General features: G+C 42.6%; 2 protein-coding genes across 6 annotated transcripts in view; both read right to left on the bottom strand.

The window, feature by feature from the left end:
- Positions 1-7,860, bottom strand: part of adgrg6 (adhesion G protein-coupled receptor G6) — a 195,230-nt gene extending 187,370 nt beyond the window's left edge. For 2 of the 4 annotated variants that reach the window (XM_033026008.1, XM_033026011.1), the window contains exons 1-2: positions 7,602-7,859; positions 2,891-2,964 (exon numbers count right to left, since the gene is read on the bottom strand). The gene's annotated coding sequence lies outside the window, so the exon portion shown is untranslated. Of the gene's footprint in view, positions 1-2,890; positions 2,965-7,601 lie in introns of all 4 variants that reach the window. The other 2 variants (XM_033026023.1, XM_033026010.1) reach the window with 2 other exon arrangements.
- A 2,754-nt stretch (positions 7,861-10,614) lies between these two features.
- Positions 10,615-20,095, bottom strand: part of vta1 (vesicle trafficking 1) — a 170,184-nt gene continuing 160,703 nt past the window's right edge. For both annotated transcript variants that reach the window (XM_033026004.1, XM_033026005.1), the window contains exon 8: positions 10,615-11,996. The gene's annotated coding sequence lies outside the window, so the exon portion shown is untranslated. The remainder of the gene's footprint in view (positions 11,997-20,095) is intronic.

Genomic DNA, 20,095 nt, shown 5'->3' with positions numbered 1-20,095 from the left:
AGACCAGTTGGAGCAGATACTGTATTTTTCAGAAAATTCTTGTAAATATCTTGCCCTTTTAATGACTTCAAAGAGGAGTTCTTGCACTTTGAATTCAAGGAAACAAAAGTTAGTGGTCAAAGAAGAACATTCTATCTTCAGTGTCTCTTAAAAGTTCTCCAAGGGCGGCACGGTGGTGCAGAGATAGAGTTGCTGCTTTACAGCGCCAGAGACCTGGGTTCAATTCTGACTACGGATGCTGTGTGTACAGAGTTTGTACGTTCTCCCCGTGATCTGAGTGGGTTTTCTCCGGGAAGCTCCGGTTTCCCCCCACACTCAAAATACGTACACGTTTGTAGGCTAATTGGCTTGGTATAGATGTTAATTGTGCCTAGTGTTTGTAGGATACTGTGCGGGGATGACTGGTCGGGACGGACTCGGCGATCCGAAGGACATATTTCTGCGCTGTATCTCTAAACTAAACTAAATTAAATGAAGCTTTGAATGCGTCAAAACTTCAACAACATCTGGAAACTAACCAGACTCAACTGAAGAACAAGCGAATCCTGGTAAAATAAGTTGAACCACGGGAGGAAGAGGAGGAGGACTGTCTGAACTGTATTGCCTTTCAACATAGTGAAGAATGCTGTGGTGGATGTCTATGTTGTCTATTGTGTCCTTTTTTAATTGTAACGCTGCATGGTAAATTACATTTCACTGCACCTTATGGTGCATGTGACAAATAAATTTTAAGTTGAACTTGAACTTGAACTTGAGTGGCCTAAATTACATGAGGTTGATGTACCAGGGATACTGCTGTTGTTTCCCTGAAGAAGACAACAGAGACAGCCTTTTTAAGTTGCCTGGAAAATTGCACCGTCAGTCAATGATTGTGTTTTAATTTGATTTCTATTCAAGGTTTGATCTGATTTATTTTGTATTGGATGCTTCAATTCAGTTTAATCTGGTTTTTATTTGTTGTATTTAATTTGGTGTTCAATAATTTAATTTGAATGTTGTTTCATGCCTTAATTTTCTTTACAATTATTTCATTTGATTTTTACTTAACGCTTTAATTAAATAAAATGCTTGTATGATTAATAAGCTGCAAAGCCAAAATAAAATGTCTTGAAAACTCAAATCATTTTGACAGAATTTTCAATTCAGTTATTATGCAATCTTAAAATATTAGATCGATCGACCAAATGTTTGATCAATTTTCAGCCACGGATGAAAAAGTTTGGGATCCACTGCTCTATGGTATAAAAGTTTAAGATTACTCATCTGATCTTCAGTTTACTCTATTAAGTAACAAGTACATTGTTTTAAGTTTCTCATAAGTACTAGGAACAGAATAAGGCCATTCAGCCCATCAAGTCTGACATTCAATCACTACTGATCTATCTTTCCCTCTCAACCCCATTCTCCTGTCTTTGCTCCATAACCCCTATCACCCTTACTAATCAAGAATCTGTCAATCTCTGCCTTAAAAATATCCATTGACGTGGCCTCCACAGACGTCTGTGGTAATGAATTCTACAGATTCACCACCCTCTGACTAAATAAATTGCTTCTCATCTCCTTTCTAAAGGTACATTCTTTTATTCTGAGGCTATGACCTCTGGTCCTAGACTCTCCCACTAATGGAAACATCCTCTCCACATTCACTCTATCCAGGCTTATTAATCTGGAATGTGCATTTTAATAATACTTGATTTGATATTTCTTATGATGAAAATAAAATTCTTGAGGAAGTCTGGAAATGTACACCAAGCTATCCTCATGGATAATGATGGCCTATCCTCTGAGTGTGCTGCAACTCCGCTGACAATTCCGCTGACAATTCCGCACTCCTATCCGATTGTTTGGAATGGTTCAGAATCCAGCACACGGGTGCTTATTACGGCGCTCAAGTTTCAAGTCGAGGTTAGTGATATATTCACGTCCATGGAGGCACAGGTATAATGAAAACCTTGCTTGCAACAGCTGCACAGGTATGTAGACTCAGATAACAGACAAGAATAGAAATTATCGTGTAAATTATGTAAAATTGCAAAAACAAGCCATTTCTGCAACACAATTAGAAACACAAGTCAATAGTAGTGCAAGAAGTGATCCGATGTGTTCTGATGCTGAGATAGGATTAGATTTACACAGGTTGGTTCAAGAACCTGATAGTTGTAGGAAATTCCTGCACCTGCTGGTGTGGGACTTCAGTCTTCTGTACCTCCGGCCTGATGGTCCTCTCTAATGAGACTGTATTCTTGATCTTGCAATCTACCTCATTGCGGCCCTTGCACTTTTTACCTGCACTTTATCTTTAGTTACAACACTATATTCTGTTCCCTTTTGCACTACATGTTGTACTCTTGTATCTCATGATTTGCTTGGAAATGTGACAATATCAAACCAATACCAATCGGCCTATACACTGTGGGATGAGAATTTATGGGAATAATTATAAAGTTTTTGTGGTCAATTAACTGGAGGTGCAGTAATGTAATAGAGATCATGCTGTGCTGCATTCTGTTTATAGCACTGGAGTGGAAATATTAACACTTGCAACCCAATCGAATGGTAGAGCAGGGAAATACACTAATCTCCTGTGCATATCCCTCCATTCCCTGCATATTCATGTGCCTACCCAAAAGCATCTTAAACGCCATTTTCCTATCTGCTTCGACCACCACATCAGGCAGCACATTCCAGACACCTATAAATCTGTTTAAAAAACTTCTTCCCTCACATCTTCTTTAAATTTTACATTAAAGCTATGCCCTCTAGTATTTGGCATTTCCACGTTGGGAAAATGATTTTGTCTACCATATCTAGGCCTCTCAGAATTTTATACATGTGTATCAGGTCTTTCCTCAACCTCTGACGTTCCAGAACAAACAATCTAAATTTGTACCTCTCTTTCTAGCTAATGCCCCAGAATCCAGGCAGCTTCCGGGTTGCCCCTTCTCCAAAACTTTCACATCTGTCCTGTAAGGAGTCAATCAGAAATGAACAATATAATCCTAATGTCGCGGAACCGATGTATTACAAATATACAACATGACTTCTTGACTCTTCCATTCAATATAACACATGGACATAATGGCATATTTTTGAGAGGTGAAAAGAAAGTGGAGTAGAGGGGGCAAACCAAAGGGGTCACAAAAGGAACATGCAAACTCCACATACTGAGCACCCAGCACAGGACTGAGGGATCAATCTACCTGAGATGTGTAAAAGGAACACTAACCACTCTGCCACACTGCTGCCATTTCTTGCATTGATTATGCTGCTCCACCACACACCTTTGTGGCAAGTGTTAACTGGATAAGGAACAGATTAACACCAACAGAACTCCAATTGACTAGCATTGCAGTTCAACAGCAACGGATGAGAACTGAAACCACAGTGACTTCACAGTCCATGCACTCGTGACGTTAGCAGGCAGGTCACAGTAGTTTGCCAGTTTGGCAAGACTTGCTTAAGGGAAATTCCTGGGCGTGACAGAAGTGCGGTTTGTCCTCGGGCACGGTGGCTCGAAATGCACGCATGTTTAAGTTTAGTTTATTGTTACATGTACCGAGGTACAGTGAAAAGCTTTTGTGTGCAAACCAGTCAGCGGAAAGACAATACATGATTACAATCGAGCCATCTACAGTGTGCAAATACACGATAAAGTGAATACCGTGAATAATATTTAGTGCAAGATATAGTCCAGTAAGTTCTGATCATAGATAGTCCGAAGGTCTCCAATGAGGTAGAAAGTAGCTCAGGACCACTCTCTAGTTGTTGATAGGATGGTTCAGTAGCCTGGTAACTGATTGGAAGAAACTGTCCCTGAATCTGGAGGTATGCGTTTTCACTCTTTTATACATCTTGCCTGATGGGAGAGGGGAGAAGAGGGAGTGGCCGGGGTGCGACTTGTCCTTGATTATGCTAGTGGCCTTGCCAAGGCAGTGTGAGGTGCAAATTGAGTCAATGGGGGAAAAATAGCCTGTGAGATAGTTTCTGTCAATGTTTCTGTCATGCGCAAATACATGTGTTGGACATAACCAAAAATCTTCACTGTCCTCTCAAATTTATCTTACTCTCAGACAGACAAAGAAAAATGGTAACTATGCATGAATGATATAAGACTGTGAAACAAACAAGCCATGACTGCAAAACATAATTAGAAAAAAAAGTCAATTGTAGGGCAAGAGGTGGTCCGTAGTGTTCTGATGCCAAGGTAGGATTAGGTTTAAACAGGATCAGCAAGTCAATTTAAGAATTCGATAGTTGCAAGAAAGTAGCTGTTCCTGAAACTAGTGGCGTAGGACTTTAAGCTGCTGTACTGCTGACAGTGGCAACGTGAAGAGGCTATGGCCCAGATAGTGGGCAATCCTGATGATAGATGCTGCTTTCTTGAGGCAGCACCTCATGTTAATGCTTTCAATGGAGAAGAGTGCTTTTGATGGGCTGGACTGAGTCCACCACTCTCTGCAGTGTCTTAAGTTGGGACGACAGATGGCACAATGGGCTAAGTGTTCGGCTGGCGACCGGAAGGTGGCCGGTTCGAATCCCGCTTGGAGTGCATACTGTCGTTGTGTCCTTGGGCAAGACACTTCACCCACCTTTGCCTGTGTGTGAACGTGTGTGAGTGATTGGTGGTGGTCGGAGGGGCCGTAGGCGCAGAATGGCAGCCACGCTTCCGTCAGTCTGCCCCAGGGCAGCTGTGGCTACAGGAGTAGCTTACCACCACCGAGTGTGACTGAGGAGTGAATGAATAATGCGATGTAAAGCGCCTTGAGTATTAGAAAGGCGCTATATAAATCCCATCCATTATTATTATTATTAAGTTTCCGTGTATTGAAATTGCCCTATCAGGCAATGATCTAACCAGTCAGGACACTTTCTACTGTGTATCTGTAGAGGTTTCTTGAAGTAGTCGTTGACCGCCAAATTTCTTTAAACATCTATAAAACTAGAGGCTTTTGTGTGCCTTCTTCATGATAACCTTTTTGTGCGAGGCCCACCTGAGACGTTAATACCCAAGAATTTGAAGAGAGCGAGGCCACTATTCTGGTGCCCCCATTAGCGCACCAAAGTTCTGTTCCCCCCACTAATATCAATACATGGGATTCATGGCCTTCGTGAGTCTGTGCCCCCGGCTCTAGAGCCCAGAGTTTTCCTCTCCAGATTTAATCTTTCCTGACACTGGACCCTTAGTTCTAGACTCTCCAGAGGCTGTGTCCCGAGTTCTACATTCTCCTGAAATTGTGCTGTCTGATTCCACACTCTCCAGATACTTCCCTCTGGTTCTAGGTCCACCTGAGACTGTTCCTAGATCACATCCCCTGGTTCTAAGCTCTTCAGATCCCTATTTTCAGTTCTATATTCTCCTGGGTGTTCCCTCTTGGTTCTTTCCCAGACCCTTTCCTGTTCTAGATTCCCTTGAGTCTATGTCCCTGCTTCTGGACTCTCCTAAGTGTGCTCCAGAGTTCAACCCTCTCCTGATATGGTCTCCCCAGTTCTAGACACTCCAGCCTGAGCAGCAGTCTCAGGGCCTGCCAAACTGCCCTGCCAAACCCCTCACCAGTATTTCATGGCACTGTGATGAGGGCAATGGGTTTCATATAGATAATGTTGTTTTTCTGGTGAGGCTGATGCCATACCAACATTACGAGTCGGTGCGAAACAAATTCGGAGACCAAATGTTATTGCCTCACTCTCTGAACTCCAGCACTTTCCTCTCTATACACAACATCCCCACCTCCATCTTCTCCTCCCTCCACCCCCACCTCCCTGCCTTCCTGCAGCTGTCTCTGTGTGGACCTGGCATATAGAGTCCGAAATCACCTAGAGGAGTTAACCCGCTGGGTACTCTAAGAAGGACCTTGTTGAGGATGCAACAGAGATTGACTGGAATGGTTCTGGGGATGTGGCATCAGTTACCTGGCTCTCCCAGAGTTCAAGTTCAAGTTCAAGTGAGTTTATTGTCATGTGTCCCTGATAGGACAATGACATTCTTGCTTTGTTTCAGCACACAGAACATAGTAGGCATTTACTACAAAACAGATCAGTGTGTCCATATACCATTATATAAATATATACACACATGAATAAATAAACTGATAAAGTGCAAATAACAGATAATGGGTTATTAATGATCAGAGTTTTGTCCGAGCCAGATTTAATAGCCTGATGGCTGTGGGGAAGTAGCTATTCCTGAACTTGGTCGTTGCAGTCTTCAGGCTCCTGTACCTTCTACCCGAAGGTAGCAGGGAGATGAGTGTGTGGCCAGGATGGTGTGGGTCTTTGATGATACTGCCAGCCTTTTTGAGGCAGCGACTGCGATAGATCCCCTCGATGGAAGGAAGGTCAGAGCCGATGATGAACTGGGCAGTGTTTACTACTTTTTGTAGTCTTTTCCTCTCCAGGGCGCTCAAGTTGCCGAACCAAGCCACGATGCAACCGGTCAGCATGCTCTCTACTGTGCACCTGTAGAAGTTATAGAGTCCTCCTTGACAAACCAAATCTCTGTAATCTTCTCAGGAAGTAGAGGCACTGATGTGCTTTCTTGATAATTGCATTAGTGTTCTCGGACCAGGAAAGATCTTCAGAGATGTGCACGCCCAGGAATATGAAGCTCTTGACCCTTTCAACCATCGACCCGTTGATATAAACGGGGCTGCGGGTCCCCATCCTACTCCTTCCAAAGTCCACAATCATTTCCTTGGTTTTGCTGGTGTTGAGGGCCAGGTTATTGTGCTGGCACCATATGGACAGTTGCTCGATCTCTCTTCTATACTCTGACTCATCCCCATCAGTGATATGTACCACAACAGTGGTGTCATCAGCGAACTTGATGATGGAGTTCGCACTGTGACTGGCTACGCAGTCATGAGTATGGAGTGAGTAAAGCAGGGGGCTGAGCAAGCAGCCTTGAAGTGCTCCCGTGCTGATTGTTATCGAGCCTGCCACATTTCCACCAATACGAACAGACTGGTCTGTGAACGAGGAAGTCGAGGATCCAATTGCAGAGGGATACGCAGAGACCCAGTTCTGCGAGTTTGGTAACCAGCTTGGAGGGGATGATTGTGTTAAATGCCGAGCTGTAATCAGTTGTCATCAGAGCTGATGAATTTGTTAAAAATCTAAGAGGTTCTCCAAATATATGATGCAAGCACCCTATGATATCTCCATCGGTTGAACTGCAGAAACTGCACTAGTTTAAGGAGTTAGTATAATCAGCATATTGGAAGGGTGTGGGTGGAAGTCGAAAGATAATAATTCCATCTATTGTTTGTGAAATAATCACAGTCCAAAACATGAAGAAAATACAGCAACTGATCCTCCACAGAGATTAGAAACTTTCTAAAAGGACATTGTATACATTGACACATCAGCCGTGTCCATGTTAAGGCTCACTTTACACAAAGCACAACTCTTCATACTGGGAATACAGGCAATAACAAAAGAAAAGGGCAACATTGTTCTGTTTGGTAAGCACTGGCATACATATTTAACGATAGTGAGTTTTAGCACAATTGACCATATGATTACAATATAGTCACAAAAATAAAACAATAAGCTTTAATACATTTGGAATTAACATGGGTACCACAATAGTTTCACTTACGTACCTTGATCTGTGTTTATTTGTGGCAGTCTCCTTTTCTGTGTGCTACCAAAGCTCACTGGAACACAGACCTGTATGTGGCTTAGAGTTTACTGGAATAAATTTGATATCATGCCTTCTCTTGGGTCAGATTTCACGTAAAGTGATCTCCAGAAAGAAGTGAAAGTGTACATGTACCTAGTAAACGGTACAAGATGACGAGACTCGCTGTGACCCAGAAATTTGTTGGAATGCTTCAAATTGGCACTGAAACAGAAAACATAGAAACGTAGAAAATAGGTGCAGGAGTAGGCCATTCGGCCCTTCGAGCCTGCACCGCCATTCAATATGATCATGGCTGACTGGAAATGTTCAGGGTAGTAGAGGTGAGGTAGTGAGGGAGGAGGGAATGTTGTTTGCTTCTGATAGGCTGGATCATCCACAATCTGCAGTATTCTACTCCAGATGCATTAGGCCAGTCAAACTGACCTTCCACACCTAAGATAGACATAAAATGCTGGAGTAACTCAGTGGGTAAGGCAGCATCTCCGGAGCAAAGGAATAGGCGACGTTTCGGGTCAAAACCCTTCTTCAGACTTCCACAACTGTCAAGACATTCCCTGAAGTGTTTCATGGGAATTTTGTACAAATGCTAAGCATTTGTGTGGCTTAATGGCACAGCTAGTATAGATGCTACTGCTCCAGCGATCCATGTCCAATTCTGCCCTCCATTGCTACCTGCCAGGAGATTGCATGTTCTCCCAGTTACTCCATGGGTTTCCTCCAATTTCCTACCATCCTGTAAATGTGTTGCTTGGGTTGGAAACTAGCCACTGTGAATTATCTATTGTCTATTGCCCCTAGTGTGTAGGTGGGGGATGATCAATAGGAGCTTGATCGCCCAGATGCGGAGGGCTCGACCGCTGGTTGCGGGAGCCAAGATCGCCCCGACAACGAAAGGTTCGAGTGCCTCGACTGCGGGAGAACGAAGAAGGGAAGAAGATTGAACTATTTTGTTTGTCTTCCATCGCAGTGAGGAATGTGGGGGAAGTCGCTGTGGTGGATGTTCATGTTCAAAATCTATTTGGGTGCCTTGTTGCTATTTATTGGTATGACTGTATGGCAATCTGAATTTTGCCATACCTTAATTGGTACATGTGACAATTAACTCACCTTGAAACCTTAAATGTGGGGAGAGTGCATTGGAGGAAAAGTAAATGGGAAATAGATGATTTTGAGATGTGACATACTATAGATGTAATGGGCTGAACAACCTCCGTCTATGTCGTAAGGAAATGTGGAAATTCCTATCAGTGTACTGTTCATGGAAAAGGAAATTATATTTGGGAAGACTTCGGGTCTCTGGTGGAACATTCTGATTTTCCTTGCTTTGAAATGTATCAGTATTAATGAAAGGAAAATTTGGCATTGACTGAGAGAATTCCATGACCATAGAACATCTGAAAGTACTCACAACTAATTAATCAGCGCTGGAATGAGGAAAAATGTAACTTGTGCAAGTCAACATCCATAACCAGCAATGGGTTAATTCACCCATGTATTATTTTCCCTTCTGATGAGATTGATGGACAGATATTGATTGGAATATCAATGAGTAATTCCCAAATATACCTTTCATATTCTTTATCATTGAAAAGGCCATTCAGCCCATTGAATCCAAACTAGTACACAGACCAATCTTATTCCCCCACCAATTCCCCAGTAACGATTTGCTCCACAACAACTCCCTAAGATTCCGAAAACGTGCAGGGTTGGAAGGTCAATTGCCTGTTGTAGATTGCCTCATGTGTCGATGTTTAGTTTAGTTTCGAGATACAGCACAGAAACAGGCCCTTAGGCCCACCAGCGATCCCCGCAAATTAACACTACCTTAGGGGACAATTTACATTTATACCAAGCCAATTTACCTATGAACCTGTACATCTTTGGAGTGTGGGAGGAAACCGAAGGTCTCGGAGAAAACCCACACGGTCACGGGGAGAACGTTCGAACTCCGTACAGACAGCACCCATAGTCAGGATCAAACCCGGGTCTCTGGCATTTCTCCAGCAACTCTACCGCTGCGCTTCCATGCTCCAAAATCTGCAGGGGGGGAGGGAGATAATGGGAATGTGGGGGAGGAGCTCAGCAGTATGAACATTGATTTCTCCAACTGCAAGTAACTCTTGTTTCCTTTTCCCCACTCTCTCCATCCCTCCCCACCCTAGTTCTCCAAGTAGTTTCACTGTCCTCCTGATTAATTTTTCTGATTGTATACCTCATTATCATCTTCCCCAGCGAACAATGAATAATTCTACATTTGCTTGATTATCGCCTGCTTTGATCTGACGTTTTCACACCATACCCTTCCATATCTCTAGTCTCCCTCTCCCCTGAATCTGTCTTTAGAACAGTCTCAACCCGAAGTGTCACCCATTCCTTCTCTCCAGAGGTGCTGCCTGTCTCGCTGAGTTCCATCACGGGCACTGCCCTCCCACCATCTAAAGCACCTGCACAAAACTCTGCCGCAAGAACTCTACCTTGGCAACTGAGCACGGCGGACCACCTCTTGCACTACCATGGTTGTGCATTTCTAATTGTGTTTTGCACTAACGTGAAATCACAGCCGAGGTTACACTCACAACACCAGCCATGCTTAATAAAAGGATTCATGATATTGGGATTTTTCTATGTAATAGAAAGAATTAGATTTAATAGTTTTTGTTTCCATAGCGAGAATTCTGAAGGTATTAAGTGACAATAGTTAAGAAGGGTTTCATTTATTCAGAATTATTAGTAAGAGGGGGCTAGATGTTGGAAACATTTACATAGGGTCCTGCTTTTGTTCGATAGTATAATAAAAAAATGGATAAATATAAGATGGATTGAGATTCCCATGGTAGGAGAGGATAGATTATGATCATAGTCTGACAATATCAAGTAGTGTTGATTAAAGAAGACATTTTCTTGCACGCAAGGTGGTGAATTTGTAGTACATGACGACCACAAGTTCACAAATGTAAGTCAGCATAAACAAGAACAAATCATACAGACACACTTTATTTCACATCGTTTGATCAGTACAAGTAACCCAATGTGCCATGTGGGAATACTTCATGTCAATTGCAAATCAGGCCTTGGAGATCTTATTGACCATAGGGGAAAAAGATAGATTCACTAATTATGCAATTTATTTCTCTTGCCATTCTTCAAAACAATAAACAATGTTTTATCAGTACTGTTCTGTTATTTTGGCAAGGCCAAATTAAGAACATGTTAATGTTGTAATGTGTTGACACAATGTTTCAGTGGTTTATTTAAACGTAAATAATTAACAAATGTAATATTAGATTCTTGTTTCATCCACGCATGTGCACACATCTAGTGCAATATGCCACACCTCATCCCAGAGAAGAAACAGACAAACACAGTATTTATCACAAGACATAATGTTAATAAGACTCATCCATGCATACCAACCATCTCTTCTGGCAACCGGTTATACAATTTTAGCTAGATTATTCCTCTAAATGGATATTTTAGATTGGACATTCGTTGATGCTTAAGGAGACATTGGGAGTATCAGCCTTGCGGCTCCAGGTAGCTTGGTTACGAGTGAATGCAATGTCTGAGGTATGTCTCTACAGCCATTGCATATCATTCATGCTCCCTTACAAATCTACAATTGGATCAACTCGATCACATTGGCACTTTGCACAGCTTGTGGGGGAGGGCGCCCAGTGTACTTGTAATAAAGACGACAGAAGTCATCTGCAGCCAGAGTTGGCTGGCCTCACAGTCAAACACTCCTGCACTAAATATGGCTGAGAATCTGACTAAGCACGGTTGTCACAGGGTGTATGGGTTTGGTTTACAAGCTGCTGTACAAAGATATGGAGAATGTCGCACAATTGGCCACCTGGGTATTACATAGTGGAATACAATCGTTAAAATATCCATTTACAGGGCAGTTACCTCACTGAAAAAGCAGCAGAATTGAAGAACTCAATGCATGTTTCTTTAGCATTTTTAGTATAGGTGCCCTTTGCTTTCTGAAAAGAATATTAAAACCAAGTTATTTAATAGTCACACCTGGTGCCCTAAGCCCACTCCTTCCTTCAGAATTGGAAAATGCGAACACAGTCTTTAGAATTGGGGACATTAAGTTCACATCAGGCCCCTTTAGTTACAAACACAGATTGGAGTTGGAGACAAGTAAGCTGTCAGGCCAGTGGAGAAGACACGTTTCAGCTGGGTGCTATGAACCAGAGGTCTCATTCTCTCCCCGTGGTGAGCAACTTGAGGGCCTTCTGAAGATTCTCTACGGCCGTCCCCACATCTTCATATTGCAGGGCGCTGCCTGCATATTTGCAGTATTTCTGAGCTCTGGCGTAATCTTCGGAGGTCAGGTGCATTTCCCCTGTGGGCAAAAGGAATTCCAATGTCAAGGAAGTTCTAATTAGAATCATTATTAGTTCTGTCGACGTAAAAGTAGTAACATGCCTGATCACTTCAGTCGAGAAATAAAAAACAAATTGCTGGAAATGTTGAACAACCCAAAATCTGTGCACAGTGGTGCAGTGTTGGAGCTGCTGCATCACAGTGCCAGAAGCCAGAGTTTGATCCCGAATAAACTAAACTAAAAATGCTAAGAATATTTATTTGTCATATGAACTGGAGTCTTGCTTCACCTTTGCACGCACATTAGATGCAATGACAAGAAATAAATATGCAATACATTATCAGTGAGGTCCACTATTGTGTAAAAAATAAAGTATGTTGAGCCACAATCGTAGCGCAAAGCAAGTACTACGGTACAGGTTGATGATTAGTATTCAGTATTCAGTATTTAGTATTTACTTTAATGTCATTTTAACGGAGTACGTACTTACATACACAAAGATGAAACGAAAACATTGTTTCTCAATCAGTTCCCGTCAGTGCAGTTAATAAAAGCAGAATAAATACATACAGCTTTAAAAATTAAAATTACCATATCTAAAATAGGCCTAAAAATTGAAATAAAAACAGACATTCAGACCGAACAGTGGCTTTGCTTTGACAGGATTATGTTATTACTTAAAATTTCTAACATTTCGCCATAGTTTTGTTTTTCAATTTCAGTGTAAATCTTGGTACGTAAATCCAAGTGTTTCTTTGTGAACTGCACTGTAAAGTCAAGTTGTGCAGCCATAGAATCATAGTCATACAGTGTGGATACAGAGCATTCGGCCCAACATGCCCACACCGCCCAACATGTCCCATCTACACCATTCCCACCTGCCTGTGTTTGGCCCATATCCCTCAAAATCTGTCCTATCCATGCATCTGTCTAATGTTTCTTAAATGTTGCAATGGTCCCTGCCTCAACTACTTCCTCTGGCAGCTCGTTCCATACACCCACCACTCTTTGTGTGAAAATGTTACCCCTCAGATTTCTATTACATTTTTCCACCTTCACCTATGTCCTCTGGTTCTCGATTCCCCTCCTCTGGGCAAGAGACTCTGTGCATCTATTCCATTCATGATCTTATACATCGCTATAAGACCACCCCGCATCCTCCTGCGCTCCAAGTAATAGAGTTCTAGACTGCTCAACATTTCCCTATTGCTCAGACCCTCAAGACCTGGCAACATCCTTGACAAGATCCTCGAGCTATTTCACCAGAGTTTAAGGCATCACTGATCCACCTTCAGACTGTTTGTAACAGTCATGCAGAACTACAGCATGGAATAAAGTTCCTGCAGTTCATCCAGCCTGCACCAACTTCAAAAGCATATTTTCACACTCTTTCCATTCTAACCCATTCTATTTGCACTACATTTACATGGCTACTCAATGAAGTGGTCCTCAAACTCTCTACCATTCATCCAAAATCGAGGGATAATTTACTGCGCCCAATTACCAAAATGATCGATACATTTTTCTGATGTTTGAGGAGGAAACCGACATGGTCCCAGGGAAAATTTTAGTTTAGTTTAGAGAGACAGGGCGGAAACAGGCCCTTCGGCCCACCGTGTCTGTGCCGACCAGCGATCCCTGCACACTTACACTATCCTACACACACGGGGGACAATTTACAATTATATCAAGGTAATTAACCTACAAACCTGTACGTCTTTTGGAGTGTGGGAGGAAACCGGAGAAAACCCATGCAGGTCACTGGAAGAACGTACAAACAGCACACATGGTGAGGATCGAACCTGGGTCTCTGACGTTGTGAAGGCAGTAACAATCACACCGCCACCATGCCGCCCTAAAAATGTGCAAACTCCACACAGATAGCACCGTAGGTCAGGATTGAACTCGTCGCTGGCATGGTGAAGCAGTAGTTCCACCAACTGCCACAGTGCCACCCAGAAACATTGTTTCAGTTTCTTCCAGGGTAATAGAATCCAAGGTGTAGCAAATCCCTTTGCTCCTCTGATACTGTTCTTTCCAGGTCACTTGACCAAGGTCTACCACCAGATGGCGCTGACAATGGTAGCCTCACCTAGAGTCTGTCTGTCTTTTTGTCTTTTTTCAGAATCAGAATCAGAATCAGCATCACACTTTATTTGCCAAGTATGTTTAGCAACATACGAGGAATTTCATTGGCCAGGTCTGTCATACAATTAAAAGCAACAGATCAATCAAAAAAACACATTTTAACATGAACATCCACCACAGAGACTCCTACACATTCCTCACTATGATGGAAGGCAAAATAAAGTTCAAGTCTCTTCCTTTTGTTCTTCCTCGGTCGACTGCCTCGAGCCCCCGCTGACGGGATGATCCTGACTCCCGTAGCTGGCGGCGTTTGGGCCCTCCGCATTGAGGCGATCAAGCTCCCGCATCGGGGGGATGTCAGCTCCCCCGTGCCGGGTGATTGAACCTCGCCTCGGGGCTGGTCGAACCTTCCGCGACGTTGGAACTCCCAATTCGCCTCACCTGCGAGCACTTGATGGTGATTCCGCCGTGGGAGCGATCCCAAGCAAGGGATCAGCTCGGATGTTAAGTCCGCGCCCCGCAGTGGGGTTCATGACAGTGTGAGGAGGCCTCCAGCTCCATCGATGGTAGGCTGCAGAGCCCGGAGAATGTGATCCGAAAATTGATCACATCTCCGAGAAAGTAAGAGCTTGATAAAAGGTTTCCCCCGATACCCTCCCCCCACATAAAACTTATTTTTAGTGTGTTTTAAAAGTTTGTTTTAATATTCTCTGGTTTGTTTTACGGGTCGGGGGTCGGGGGAAACTTTTTTTCAATATCTTCCCTTGCCAGAGATGCGATTGTTTTCCGGATCATGTCTCCGGTCGCTCTGCGGCCTCACATCTTGGTGCTGGAGGCCTTGCCCAGGACTGACTATGAACCCCCCCCTCGGGCACGTGGACTTACCATCAGAGCCGATTCCTTGCCTGGGATCGACGCTCCAACTGCGACCTGCGGATTTCACTATCGAGAACCTTGCAGTCTCGGGTAGAGACCGTAGATGTCGGGAGCTCCAACGATGCAGAAGGTTCGACCAGCCCCGGGTCAGATCGCCAGGCACAGTGGAGCTGAAATTCCCCCCCAATGCAGGAACTTGATTGGCCCAACGCGGAGGGCCCAAACGCCGCTGGCTACGGGAGCCAAGATTGTCCCGTCAACGGAAGGTTCAAGGCCCCCTACTGCGGAGGACAAGGAATGGAAGAGATTGAACTTTTTTTCGCCTTCCATCACAGTGAGGAATGTGGAGGAGTCACTGTGGTGGATGTTTATGTTAAAATGTATTTTGTGTTTGCGTTTTATTGGTATGACTGTATGGCAAATGAAATTCCTCGTATGTTGCAAAACATACCTGGCTAATAAAGTATTATTATGATTATGATATTATGATTATCTCTCATTTCTAACCACGTCTTAAATGCCTCTTAAATGAAACACGTCTTAAATTAAATGACCTTTGAGTCACTTTATTCCTGTATCAAGTGTCAAGTTTAGAGATTTGAGCACAAAATCTGTATTGTCAGTCTTAGGCATTATCAAGGGACCCTGTTTTGTCATGGATGCCGAAATGAAAGGTTTAACCACTGACTCGTCTGCTCTCACGTGAATACAATAAGATCACTATGCACAGATATGAAGTAGTAGTCAGTTAATGCGTGACACAAAAGACTGCAGATGCTAGAATGTTGATGAAAAAAAAAACCGAAAGTGCCAGAGGAACGCAGTGGGTTAGGCTGCACCTGTGGAGAAAAATAAATCGACAGATAACATTTCCGGTCTGAAGAAGGGTCCCAACCTGAAACGTGTCTGTTTATTTCCTTCCACATGTGCTGCCGACCCGCTGAGTTCCTCCAGCAGGTTGTTTTTTTCATTCAAATCTTGGTTCAATATTTACCCTTAAATCATTTTTTTGCTACAAAATTGATTACCTGGTTATTTACCACATTGCTAATTATGGAAGCTTACGAACAGGCTTTAAAACACTTCGAAACTTCTTGAAAGGGGGTGTGCAAGTCTTTTGTTTTAAACTTTAATCTGGATAAATGTTAACCCAGGGGAGAGTTTTGATATGGGTACACTGAGGAATATTGGATAGAGAAAGGGGCAGGTTGTCAGCTTCTGAATGTGGCTGGAAAAAATGGTCATTACAGAGAGAATCCCACCCGATATTTCTTACAGGTTCTTACCATCGTGACCTTAGTTTACGTTGACATGTCTTTGTCATAGGATGAAAATGAGCAACTGTGCAACAGAACACCGCTGTGACTTTTTTCACTGGAATGCCTCAAAGCAATTACATTTGCACAATGAACTCACCCCTAATTTCATGCATTATTTATTTACTTTTGATGGAACAATACAAAAGACACAAGTAGATTTATGCCCAAAGTTATCATTCCAAAATGGCTTCAATTTCAAATTAGTCATTTCAGGTTACTAAAGTGCATGTCAAGCACGATTTCTTGAAGTCATTGCTCTGAATGGAGTTGCCTTTGGCGGGAAGTCATGAAAAGAAAGGATGGTGGTCAACTACTATCATGAAAGAACAGCAAATGTATGCGCGGAAGTATGTGTAGTCCCTAGAACCTGCTCTGCTATGTGTACTTGGCATCAGTACTACTTTCCTTTTTGTTGCCTATAACCTGAGGGGAGACCTAATATAATTTTTGTAAAATTATGAGAAACGTAGATAGAGTAGACAGTCAGAGCATTTATCCCAGTGCGGAAATGTCAAATACTCGAGCAGAAAAGGTCAGAGGGAGAAAGTTTAAAGGAGATGTACAGGCAAGTTTAATAAAAATTCAGTTTAAAGGGCAGCATGGTGGTAGAGTTGCTGCCTTACAGCACCGGGTTAGATCCTGACTACAATGCTGTCTGTGCAGAGTTTGTACATTCTCCCCGTTACCGCAAAGGCTTTCTCCGGGTGCTCCGGTTTCCTTCCATAGTCCAAAAACGTACACATTTGTAGTTTTTGGGTAAAATTGGGTAAAATTGTAAATTGTTCCTAGTGTGTAGGTACAGTGTTAGTGTACAGGGTGATCGCTGGTCAGCGCGGACTTTGTGGGCCAAAGGATCCGTTTCCACACTGTATCTCTAAACTAAACATTGGTACATGCCTGGAACGTGCTCCCAGGGCTGGTAGTTGGAAACAAATACAAGACACACATACATACATTTAAAAGTACTTTTACACAGGCACAATGATATACAGGGACTGGAGGGATAAGGAGCATGTGTATGCACAGGGGAATAGGCATCACAGTTGGCATAGCCATTGTTGGCTGAAGAAAATGTCCCTGTGCTGTATTGTTCTTAGTCTTAATTTGAAATTACCAGAATTTAAAAAAATCTCTAAGCCTTAAATATATTCTGTGCTTCACTTTCCAAAGCTCTCCTCCAGAGATAATTCCAAAGATTCACTACTCTCTGACAAAATAAATTCATTATCTGCACCTTAAATGGACAACCCCATATTCCTCCCACTCCCTCAATATCTAACCAGCCAAGCTCCCTCTGATCTGTTTGAATAAGATCGCCCGTAGCTAAGTCCCATCTCGGACCCACCATAAATCAGTCTATACTATAACAACATTTAAAATCATTTGGATAGGTACATGAAGAGGAAAGGTTTAGAGAGATATGGGCAAATACAGGCAGGTGGGACTAGTGAAGATGGGGCATCTTGGTGGCCATGGCAAGTCGGGCTGAAGGGCCTATTTCCATGCGGCATGATTGAACAACTATGACTCACACAACTTACTCGCAGAAATGTATTATGCTTCCTTTGTTGAGCATCTGACATATTTCAAACACCCTGTATTTATTTCCACAGATTTTCCATTCTATACCAGTTGTTTTTACCTTCTCCGCAATCTACCTCGCAAGACTGCTCGTCCACAGGCTGTCAAATGCAAACATGCAACTTGAATTAACCTTCAATTTTCTATATTTGTTTTTCCCAGTCATGCTAAAGAAGAATCCTTCTCTGAACTGCGTTTAAAATTTCCAGTGTTTTTTGATACTAAGCCCTTTCAATTCTGGCAGGTATACAGCACAAAACCTGGATTAGGCCTTGGAAATATAGTGCGCTGTCAATTCCAGTAAGCAATCAAACAGTCTCCCTGTATCTTGCCGGAAAGACAGCTTAAGGCTTTGATTCACCTAATATTTTAACGTTAAAAGAAAATGAACTGATACTTTATTCCGTATCTGAAGTAAGTTTTCCTGACAAAATACATTTTTTCTTAGACATTTTATACTCCATGAAGAAGTTTGACACGGTACATCATGGACCTCCTGAATGGGCACTTCCCAGGCCTTACCAAGGGCGATTAGGTATATTCCAAAAGTAAACCTGCAATACAATCTCATCTACCATCATGTTTTGAAGCACACTGTCCTCCATAGAAAGTTAGTCAAACAGCACTGAACTACACCCTTCAGGCCATTTTTTGGTCCAACATCCATGCCTGTCTTTTTGCCCATCTATCCCATTTGTCTGTGTTAGGTCAATATTGCCTTTGATGCATTATGCCAAAACCAGACTCTTGGAAGAACTCAGCGGGTCAGGCAGAATCCGTGGAGGGAAATGGAAAGCCGCTTCGGGTCCAGACCCTAAACTCTATCTATCCATTAGAGAAGATATGTTCAAAGAAGATACTTTTGCACAATGGCTGTTTTGTGCAGCTACTTGGTGACTTTCCAAAGTACCCATAATTGAGTCCATTGTAGTAAATAAGTAATATGAAACATTTAGGTGACTCAAACTTTTTTTTTTACAAATTACTGCATTTCTGCTATGCTCCACAGAACAAAAACAGCAAACCACTTGAACAGTAAGCCTCCTTTGTAGAAAGGAAATACATTCATTGAGTCAGGATCATACAGCACGGAACAAAGGGCCTTAGGTCAAACTCGTCCACCCCAACAAAGATCTACACTAGTTTTCTTTGCCCATGTTTGGCCCATATCCCTCCAAACGTTTCATATTTATTTACCTGCCAAATCACTTTTGGCCCAATCTTAGTCATGTGTGTGACCAAAAATATGAAAAATTGTGGAATACATCTCTTCTGATTCTGAAAGCATTACAGGTATATTGTTTTGTACTGTATATATGATTCATATTGTTTTCGAAGTTTATCAAGTGAAATATTTGTTATGCGGACAATATTTGTTTAGGGTCAGAGGTCAAATATAACTGGATACGTGTGTGACGGAAGCATTTTTTTCATAACTCAGTTTTATCTTACAAACTGAATTTTAAAAATCTAGAATGTTCATATCTTTTGCAGACATGCATTATAGTTATGTAGGTAGGAAAATAATAATGAATAAGATTAATCTCTTACAAGATTGAGGCAGTGCAACGTAGGTTCACAAGATTGATCCCTGGGATGGCGGGACTGTCATATGAGGAAAGATTGAAAAGACTAGGCTTGTATTCACTGGAGTTTAGAAGGATGAGGGGATATCTTATAGAAACATATACAATTATAAAAGGACTGGACAAGCTAGATGCAGGAAAAATTTTCCCAATGTGGGGTGAGTCCAGAACCAGGGGCCACAGTCTTAGAATAAAGGGGAGGTAATTTAAGACTGAGGTGAGAAAAAACGTTTTCACCCAGAGAGTTGTGAATTTATGGAATTCCCTGCCACAGAGGGCATTGGAGGCCAAGTCAATGGATGGATTTAAGAGAGAGTTAGATAGAGCTCTAGGGGCTAGTGAAGCCACGGGATATGGGGAGAAGGCAGGCACGGGTTATTGATAGGGACGATCAGACATGATTACAATGAATGGCGGTGCTGGCTCGAAGGGCCGAATGGCCTCCTCCTGCACCTATTTTCTATGTTTAAGAATTTTTTAATGTATTACTTTATGTGATGCCGTCTGGTCACGTGTGTGACATGTTGGCTCACTTTCCAAAGAATGGCCCTTTTACATGTGGCAATTCTACTGCCTCAACCACTTTCTCTGGCTGCTTGTCCTCATGCTCACCATCCTCTGTGTGAAAACGTTGCTCCTCGGGTACCTTTTAAATCTATCCCCTCTC

The sequence above is a fragment of the Amblyraja radiata genome, chromosome 8, assembly GCF_010909765.2.
Source record: "Amblyraja radiata isolate CabotCenter1 chromosome 8, sAmbRad1.1.pri, whole genome shotgun sequence".
NCBI lineage: Eukaryota > Metazoa > Chordata > Chondrichthyes > Rajiformes > Rajidae > Amblyraja > Amblyraja radiata.
The sequence above is the reverse complement of the archived record's forward strand: the minus strand, read 5'-3'. Positions and strand labels throughout refer to the sequence as shown.